Genomic DNA, 10,651 nt, shown 5'->3' on the forward strand with positions numbered 1-10,651 from the left:
AGCAGAAATTCCGATTAATCAGGAATTGATTTTTACTGATCAAATCAATCAAATCACCCCGAAGTTAGAGATGGCTGCTATTCGTCCTCTTAGAGACTATGCCGCTCCTTCGCGCGCTGAACCGCATTCAAGTATCGCACCACCTGCGATTGAGGCGAACAATTTCGAACTGAAACCTTCACTGGTCCAAGCTGTTCAACAGAATCAATTCTCTGGAAGCCCTGTAGACGACCCCAATCTCCATTTATCCGTGTTCGTGCAATACGCCGACACTATCAAAGCCAACAACGTTAGTTCCGAAGCTATTCGATTACGCCTTTTCCCTTTCTCCTTGAGAGATAGAGCGATAGCGTGGCTTCAATCCCTGCCTTCCAATTCCATAACTACGTGGGACGAATTGAAGAGAGTATTCTTAGCGAGATACTTTCCGCCTAGCAAAACTGCTATGCTTAGAGGTCAAATCAACGGATTTACCCAGAAAGATAACGAATCGCTCTTCGAAGCTTGGGAACGTTACAAGGACATGCTTAGAATATGCCCTCATCATGGACTCGAACCATGGCTGATCATCCATACTTTCTATGGTGGTCTCTTATATAACACTAAAATGACTATAGATGCCGCTGCTGGCGGAGCATTAATGGACAAACCCCATGATGAAGCATACAGACTCATAGAGAACATGGCACACAACCATTACCAATGGGGAGGAGAACGAGCCGCTCTAGAGAAAGCCCAAACCAAAGGAGGAATGTACGAAATAAGTGGTATAGACCGCGTTAACGCTAAAGTAGACGCTTTAACTCAAAAGATCGAGAATTTAACCATCACTCCTTCAGCCACCGCTGCCGCTGTAGCACCTAACTGCGAGATTTGTGGATTGACTGGGCATGTAGTTGCTGAATGCCAACTCTTGACTGGAGTCCCATCTGATCAAGTAAATTACGCTCAAGGAAACCCTTATTCTAACACGTACAACCCTGGATGGAAAAACCACCCGAACTTTTCTTATAAGAACAACAATGCGTTGTACGCGCCTGGACAAGCACCTGCTGTACCACCTGGCTACCAAAAAGCGCCTGTAGCTGCTCAAAACACCCCTAGGAAGTCAAATCTAGAAATCATGATGGAGAACTTCATAGCTTCCCAACAACAAACCAATAAAGACTTCCTGAATCAAAACATCCACAATAGCGAGCAACTAAAACAACTATCAAACAAAGTAGATGCTTTAGCTACGCATAACAAAATGTTAGAAACTCAAATCTCACAAGTAGCTCAACAACAAGCACCTACTGCTGCCCCCGCTGGCACGTTTCCTGCTCAACCTCAACCCAATCCTAAAGGACATGCGAACGCGATAACACTACGAAGTGGAACTAATTACGATGGCCCCATAGATCCTAGAACCCAAAACGTACCCATGTCACAACAAGAGCCAAAGGAAACCCAAAAGAAAACAACTGACGAACAAACTGCTAAGACTGATGAGAACAATAACGAAGTGGAACCCGAAAAAGAGAAACCTTATGTTCCACCACCACCTTATAAGCCACCAATTCCTTACCCTCAGAGATTAGCTAAATCAAAAACCGAAGCGCAATTTAAAAGATTTGTAGAACTTCTGAAGCAATTAAACATAACCATACCATTCACAGAAGCCATAACTGAGATGCCTTCGTACGCTAAGTTCTTAAAAGAAATCTTATCAAACAAAAAGAAACTCGAGGATAACGAAACTATAACGCTTACCGCTGAATGTAGCGCTATCATCCAAAATAACATGCCTCCAAAACTGAAAGACCCTGGTAGTTTCTCTATACCCTGCGTAATTGGAAAAACCATCATAGAGAAAGCCTTGTGCGACCTAGGAGCTAGTGTTAGTTTGATGCCTCTTTCAACCTGTAAGAAACTCAATCTAGGTGAGCTTAAAGCAACAAGAATGTCTCTTCAACTAGCAGACCGTTCAGTTAAATACCCTGTAGGAATGTTAGAGAATATCCCTGTTCGTGTAGGTCAATTCTACATCCCAACTGACTTCATCATTATGGATATCCAAGAAGATTCTAACATCCCGATCATATTAGGAAGACCATTTTTAGCAACCGCTGGTGCAATTATAGATGTAAAGCGAGGAAAGCTTACTTTCGAAGTAGGAGAAGAGAAAATAGAATTTATCCTTTCCCAATTCCTAAAAGCACCTTCTATAATTGACACATGCTGTTCTGCTGACATAATCGAAGAGTGTGTCAAGGAAATAGAATCCGAACCAAGTAAGGAAACTGAAACCCTAAGAATTCCTATGCCGCCAATTTTTGAAGATGACAACTGGCGTGAGGAATATCAAGATAACCACCTGAGTGAATGCTTAGCTTTAACTCCCGATCCTATACCTGGACCTAAGAAACCTGGTATAGAGCTGAAAACACTTCCTACCGATCTTAGATACGAATTTCTAGACGAAGAACTAAACCGACCAGTTATAGTGAACGCCAACTTAGGACGAACCGAGACTGAAAAATTACTTAATGTCCTAAGAAAATACCCTACCGCTTTAGGATACAACATATCAGATCTGAAAGGTATAAGCCCTTCTCTGTGTATGCACCGCATTATGCTCGAAGACGATAGTAAAACCTCTAGGGAACATCAAAGGCGAATAAACCCTATTATGAGCGATGTGGTTAAAAAGGAAATCCAAAAACTGCTAGAAGCTGGAATAATATATCCTATATCCGATAGTAAATGGGTTAGCCCTGTTCACGTCGTACCAAAGAAAGGAGGAGTCACTGTAATCACTAATGCAAAAGGAGAATCTGTAGCACAACGTACCCAAACTGGATGGAGAATGTGCATTGACTATAGGAAGCTAAATAAAGCTACCCGAAAAGACCATTTACCTTTACCTTTCATAGATCAAATGCTCGAACGCCTAGCTAAACACTCACATTTTTGTTATCTGGATGGATACTCCGGATTTTTCCAAATTCCTATCCACCCTGACGACCAAGAGAAGACCACATTCACATGTCTTTATGGTACATTCGCTTATAGACGAATGCCTTTTGGGCTCTGCAATGCACCCGCGACCTTCCAAAGATGCATGATGGCAATATTTGCCGACTTCCTAGATGGAATAATGGAGGTCTTTATGGACGACTTCTCTGTCTGTGGAGGAAGTTTTGAAACATGTTTAGAAAACCTTGAAATGGTGCTTAAACGATGCGTAAGCGTAAACCTAGTCCTTAATTGGGAAAAATGCCATTTCATGGTTCGACAAGGAATTGTACTTGGACACATCGTATCCGATAGAGGAATCGAAGTTGATAAAGCAAAAATCGAAATTATTGAAAACCTTCAACCTCCCAAAACCGTTAGAGAAATAAGAAGTTTTCTGGGACATGCTGGTTTTTACCGACGCTTCATTAAGGATTTCTCTAAAATAACCAAACCCTTAACTGAACTACTCATGAAAGACGCCGAATTTATTTTCACCGATAAATGCACTGAAGCATTTCAGACGCTTAAACAAGCATTGATCTCTGCGCCAATTATGCAACCTCCCGACTGGAATGAACCTTTCGAAATAATGTGTGACGCAAGTGATTATGCTGTAGGAGCCGTTCTAGGACAAAGAAAGGATAAGAAACTACATGTCATATATTATGCGAGTAGAACCCTAGACGAGGCTCAGATGAATTATGCCACGACAGAAAAAGAATTATTAGCTGTCGTATTCGCACTAGACAAATTCCGTTCTTACCTGGTAGGAGCCAAAATAATCATATACACTGACCACGCTGCCATTAGGTACCTCCTAACCAAAAAGGACGCCAAACCAAGACTTTTGAGATGGATCTTATTACTGCAAGAGTTCGACCTGGAAATTAAAGATAAGAAAGGCACTGAAAATGTCGTAGCAGATCACCTCTCTCGATTAGAAAATCTGAAACCCGAACAAGTAACAATTGACGATGATTTCCCTTATGAAAGACTCATCGCCCAATTAGAGGCAAATGAATTCGAACCATACCATCCAAACTCTGAAACCAACAAATTAGAAGACATAGCTTTAGCCCGATCTGACGCACCTTGGTATGCAGATTTCGTAAATTACCTAGCTGCTGGTGTGCTTCCTCCTGATCTAAGTTACCAACAGAAGAAGAAATTCTTCCACGACCTAAAACATTACTATTGGGACGACCCACTCCTGTTCAAAAGAGGCCCCGATGGAATCTTTAGACGTTGTGTACCCGAGGAGGAAATAAGAAGCATAATAACACATTGCCATTCTGCACCGTGTGGAGGACACCATAGCACATCTAGAACCTGCGCCAAAATCCTTCAATCTGGACTTTTCTGGCCCAACTTGTGGAAAGACGTCTATTTTGCTGTACTAAGCTGTGATAGATGCCAACGAACTGGAAACATTTCAAGACGCGATGAAATGCCTCAAAAAGGCATTCTTGAAGTAGAAATATTTGACGTCTGGGGAATAGACTTCATGGGACCGTTTCTGTCATCGTTTGGAAATCAATATATACTCGTAGCCGTCGATTACGTTTCAAAATGGATAGAAGCTATTGCTTCTCCTACAAACGATACACGAGTAGTTATCAAACTTTTCAAAAACGTCATCTTTCCTAGGTTCGGTGTGCCAAGATTGGTAATTAGCGATGGTGGTTCCCATTTCATTTCAAGAATACTTGAGAAACTCCTTCGAAAATATGGAGTGAATCATCGAATAGCCACACCATACCATCCACAAACAAGCGGACAAGTAGAAGTATCTAACCGCGAAATAAAACAAATATTAGAGAAAACTGTTGCTATATCTAGGAAAGATTGGTCAACCAAGCTAAATGAAGCTTTATGGGCTTATAAAACAGCTTTCAAAACTCCAATAGGGACTACCCCATTCAAACTCGTTTATGGAAAATCATGCCACCTACCAGTAGAGTTAGAACATAAAGCCTATTGGGCCATCAAGAACTTAAACCTAAACTACACCGCCGCTGGTGAGAAACGACTTCTAGACATAAACGAATTAGAAGAACTTAGACAAGACGCTTACGAAAACGCCAAAATCTATAAAGAGCGAACGAAAAAATGGCACGACAAGCGTATATCTAGGAAAAATTTTAGCATAGGCGATAAAGTGCTTTTATTTAATTCTAGACTAAAATTATTTCCTGGTAAGTTACGATCTAGATGGTCTGGCCCTTTCGAAATAACCAACATATTTCCGAGTGGAGCGATAGAAATCAAAGGGGAAACCGTCAAACCTTTTGTCGTAAATGGGCAACGTCTTAAGTATTACCATCATCTCGAATACAATGAAAACATCGAAGTTTTTAAACTAGACGAACTGCCCGCTCTTTCGAAAAAATAGTTTTCTATTTTAAAATCGTCGAGCTTACGACATTAAACAAAGCGCTTGGTGGGAGACAACCCACATTTATTTATTCTTTTTATTTTCATTTTATTTTTAAAATTTTAACCTTTAATTTTCATTTAATTATTCTATTTTTAATTATTCTAGATTTTTAATTTTCTTATTATTTTTCATACATCTTATAATATTTATTATAATTATAACTGCTATCTTAACTCGAGAAAATACTTCCTTTTTATAATTATAATTATTATTATAACTTGTTTTATTTAATTTTATTTTTAAAATTAACACTAGCCTAGTTCTAACTTAATCTCAATATTTTCAACTTCTAGGTTTTTCATTTAACTACTAACTACGATGCAAGAAGTTGATAACATGGAAGTTGTGTTCCGTGGTAGAGGACAAGAAGCAAGATTTAACAAGCTGGCTGGAAGACACAAGGATTTGACTTGCTATCCTCACCAACCAACTATGGTGAAACTTGGTATCGAAGAAAGCATCCTACACCTGCTTAACCAAATTGGTTGGACTGGTTCTCACTTGTTCCGCAAGTTTAGCACTTACCGGAAGCTCACTCTGGAATTCTTGAGCTCCCTGACCTATCTTCCAAACTGTGGACAAGGACTGAAAAAAGGAGTTATTCTCTTTAGACTCTTTGGTATGGAGTTTAATTTCTGCATCCGAGATTTTGCTGAAATGTTAGAACTACCTCATGGACCTGATGCATACGCCCAAGTAGCTGAAGAAAACCTTCCATACTGGGAGTTGGAAAAATACTGGGGCAAGATCACTGGAAACGACAACCCTGAAGAGAATGAGTTTCAATCTGAGAACATCCACAATCCTGCTTTCCGCTACTTTCACAAGATCCTTGCTCACTATATTTTTGGAAAGCCCGATAATGTCACTGAAGTTACTAGAGAAGAGTTGTTCATCATGTTTTGTACATCTCAGAATCGCCCGGTCAATGCCATCGCATTCATGCTAACAAACTTCGAGCGCATCACGCAAGACGAAGTTTCACCCATTAGGATCGGCGGATTCGTCACTATGATTGCTAATGCCATAGGAATGAGAGTGCCTTTGCATAGATTGACACCTTTTGGTACCCATACCTCTATGGACATCAATTTCTGCTTTAATCGAGGTATCATCGGTAATCTTGGACCTGATCGTTTTGAATTGCTCATTGATAACAAAGTTTGGTATCAGTTCACCTTACCGAATCCTAGGACGAGTGTGCACAACCCTGCCAACTGGCTTTACTATGGTCAGATTCCTGAGAGAGAGCCATCACCTGAAACTCCTCAAGCTTATGAACATTTTGATGAGGAAATGCCAGCATCTGAATCTGAACCTGAAACACCTCCTGGTTACTATGAACCTCTTCCTGTTGATGAACCCATTCCTGATTACGAACCTCTTCCCATTGATGAACCTGTATCTGAGTATGAGCCTGAAACTCGTTCTGAAGATTCCGTTGATGATCACACTGTTGATATGACTGATGTCGAGATTGAGCAACAACAACCCGCTACATCTACTGCATCGGTGAATCAAAGAATGCCTAATCTGAATACGCACGAACAAGCCATCACTGCGCTACAACAAGATGTACAACATGTGCGCAACGAGCTACACACTTTGCAAATGCATTTCTTCGATTTTATCGACACCGTAAATGCTCAGTTCGACGAAGTTTTCAAACACATTCAGTCTAATCAGAACAACAATAGACGTGGCTAGATGTTACCGTATTAGACTATTAGATTTTATTCTAGTTTTAGTAATTTCTATTCCTAGTTTAGATTTACATTTTTCTGCACTTTTGCTTTCTACTTCTGTTAACACTCAGTACTGGTTTATTATTAAATGCAAAATTCTTTTGATTACTGCTACTGTGTTATGTTACACTGCTATTGACTGCTATATATATACTTCCCTATAATTTTTTGCTGTTAATAGTATTTAAATCCGACACTGTTATGAACTGATGGACAATATTAATGGTATCTGTCAGCACTGTCTGGTCACTTGCATGCGTGACCCGCCTGCCTACAACAGGAGACGCACGTCTCCATCTGTGTGGGGCCAGCTGACACGAACCAAAGGAACAGGAGACGCACGTCTCCATGCTCTGCCCCAGCAGACTGGCTGCCTGAGACGCACGTCTCCCAAGGCCAGCAGTCTGTTTGACCACGCAGACCACTCTCTTTCCCTCTTGAATTTTGAATTTGAATTTCAAAATTCATCTTTCAATCTTCTTCATTCTTCCCCTATTTATTCCATTTAAACTCCATTAACCTCATTCATCCTCCATCATTCACCTCTTAAACTCCATTCATTTCCCATTTCTCTATTCTATTCAAACTTCAAACACCACCATTAATCCATTTTAATTTTCCATTAACCACACCATTTTCAAACCTCACTATAAAACCACACCACCACCACTCTTCTTCTTCACAACTATCATACCATTCTCTACTTTTCTACACTACATTTCTATTTTTCATTTCCATACTCACCATGCCTCCACGTTCATTAATCCGTAGTGAGCGTCCCGAGAGACCACCTCCCGACCTTTCAAACATTATCTTCCGAGATGACGACAATGATGCTCAACGAACAAAATATGTTGCTTTCTACGAACATTCGGTTGTTCCCACAAAATTTGTGAACACCGAGTGTCTAGAAACTTTGGGTCTCATTGATGGTGTTACCCGTCTGCTCACCACATCTAGCCTCCACCATCTTTGTACCGAACCCGTACCTACTTATGAGCCGCTCGTCTTAGAATTTTTGAGTTCTTTCAACTACGACACTCCCTCTAATCAACCACTCTCAACCGGTAGCATCCAATTTCGGATGTTCAACCGTGAATATGCTCTCGAACAAGATGTCGTAGCTTCATATTTGCATTTTAATCATGCACCAATTGCTCACCGCTCAATCTTTCAAGAACTCAATGGTCGATCCTGGGAGGATCTCGCTTTTGAATTTTGGTTCCATCTCACTGGAGAAAATCCTACCGGTTGGAGAGCTCTCCATGCTTCTCACATTCAAAACCCCGCTATACGTTATTTTCAACGTGTCTTGGGGCATACTATTTTTGCGAGATCTAACAACCACAAGGTAAACCAAAATGAATTATTTTTCCTTTACTGTGTGCTTAACAATATCCGTTTCAATGCCGCACCGTTTATGTTCCAACACATCCAAGGTTTAGTTAACGCCCCCGCTACAAATCCATTCTTGCTTGGAGGCATTATTACTACCTTGGCCTGTGCTTTAGGTCTTGGTGACGAGCTCCTCTCACTCTCACATCTCATGAAGCCTGCTCAGTCACTCGATCTCACCTACTGCCACGATTCCCACTTGGTTTCACCCCGCCATGATGGCCGATACACTTTGGTCGTCAACAAAGTTCCTATTCCTTATGTCATCCTTCCATGCCCTGAAAGAATCAACATCCGTTATGTTCAACGTTGGAGGCTTATTGAAGACAACCCTCAAGATGACCAACAAGAACATCCTAATGAACCTATGGATGCCAATGAAGAAGAACTCAACCAAGGGCAAGCTGATGTCAACCAACCTCCTCCAAACAACCCTCCGCCTATCACTCTTGAAGCCATGTATGCTGCTATTCATCGCCAAGATCAACTTGTTCAAGCTATGCAGACAAACCAAACTGAAACAATTAGGCTCATCCGAGAGATGCAACAGGAGCACCGTGACTATGCTATTAGGAACGAAAGTCAATACGCTGAAATTGCTACATATTTGCATGATCTTGACATTCGTGTGAATGACTCTCCTGATAGACGTCGCCGTGTTCGTACAAGAGGCGCGAGCAGTTCTCGAAACCGCAACAATGAGGAGTAGTTCTTATGCACTGAGGACATTGCATCATCTAAGTCTGGGGGAGTCGTATTATTTCTATTTCCTTTAGTTTTATTTTTTCCCTTCAGTTATTTCCCTTCCTTGTAATGTTTTTCAAATTCAATAAAGAATATTTATGGAATTTAAGTCTTATATGTATAATTCCGTAGTTATTTCAATTTCTTCCATTTTCTTGAGCCATAACAAAAATTTTACGATAAACGCAAACCCCACACGTTCGAGAAATACAAAGCTACTCAAACACTCAACGCACTGAAACTGAATATAGTCAATATCCTTATTGTCCCAACACTCTAAAACCCCCGAGTATGCGTAACCGATTTGAATACCCGTTATACCAAAACCACCGACTTTAAGTTTTGAAATAACCCTTAGTAGTTTATTCTAGCAGTCGGCACCGTCTTAGATACAAACTACGCAGAGAGTCGATGAATATAAGTGTATGATCCTCATAATAATTATGTGTTCAACCATAAGAAGAAATGTGCCTACTAAGTAAGGTGATCCTCACAAGATCATTTAACCTAACGGTCGCAAATCTCAAATACAAAGAATTTAAAAAACTCACTGTCGATTGGTTCAGAAGTCATCTGGTAATGAACTTGGTAGGAAGGACTATTGTCCGATTCCCCACAATCTACAAGTGAATGCTAAGGAGTATACCACATATTGTGCCAGAACTCCATGAGAAGGATCATAGTCACTAACCGACTACTCTGCTATGTGCGTGTCAAGATAATGGGCTTAATGTGATTACGCGCGAATGAAAAGGGTGAAACATGATGACAAGTCAAAAAGGTCGAGCTATAATGGCATGATTCGGATTGGTATGCATACTGGGAGTTGTTTAGTGTTGTTACTATAGGTTTATTGCTAGATTCATTATCATTATTTCCGAATAAGAACACTATGTAGCTAAGTATGACTGAACGACGTGGTGGAAGTGTGTTTCATTTATCTTTATCTTCTTATTTTGCTTGAGGACAAGCAAAGGTTCAAGTCTGGGGGAATTTGATAACACGATTTTATATCGTATATTTAGCTTACAATTCATAGATATTTATAGCATTTTCCGGTTATTATTTTAATTTATTACGATATTACGCGTGTTTTTGCTTTGTTTCAGGTTTTACACTCTTACTATGCCGAATTGTGAAAAAGAGAAGAAATGGAGCCAAAACGACCTTTTCTATGCCTAAAAGACGTAAATTGGGTGCTGAAGTAAAAAGGGAGTGCAATTAAAGGCCAAGTGTGCTGAAAGAGGCCCAAAGACTCAATGAAGCAATCCAGCCCACGAAGGAGAACAGCCCAAGCCACACAAGTAAGCAGAGACGCACGTCTCTGCCA

General features: G+C 40.5%; 1 non-coding gene across 1 annotated transcript; it reads right to left on the reverse strand.

The window, feature by feature from the left end:
• Positions 1-445: 445 nt before the first annotated feature.
• LOC131642953 (small nucleolar RNA R71) lies at positions 446-552 on the reverse strand. Its single transcript, XR_009296082.1, has one exon. It is a non-coding gene; the product is annotated as a small nucleolar RNA R71 (small nucleolar RNA).
• Between the last annotated feature and the right edge of the window lie 10,099 nt (positions 553-10,651).

Source organism: Vicia villosa, unplaced genomic scaffold (assembly GCF_029867415.1).
Source record: "Vicia villosa cultivar HV-30 ecotype Madison, WI unplaced genomic scaffold, Vvil1.0 ctg.006199F_1_1, whole genome shotgun sequence".
Classification (NCBI taxonomy): domain Eukaryota; kingdom Viridiplantae; phylum Streptophyta; class Magnoliopsida; order Fabales; family Fabaceae; genus Vicia; species Vicia villosa.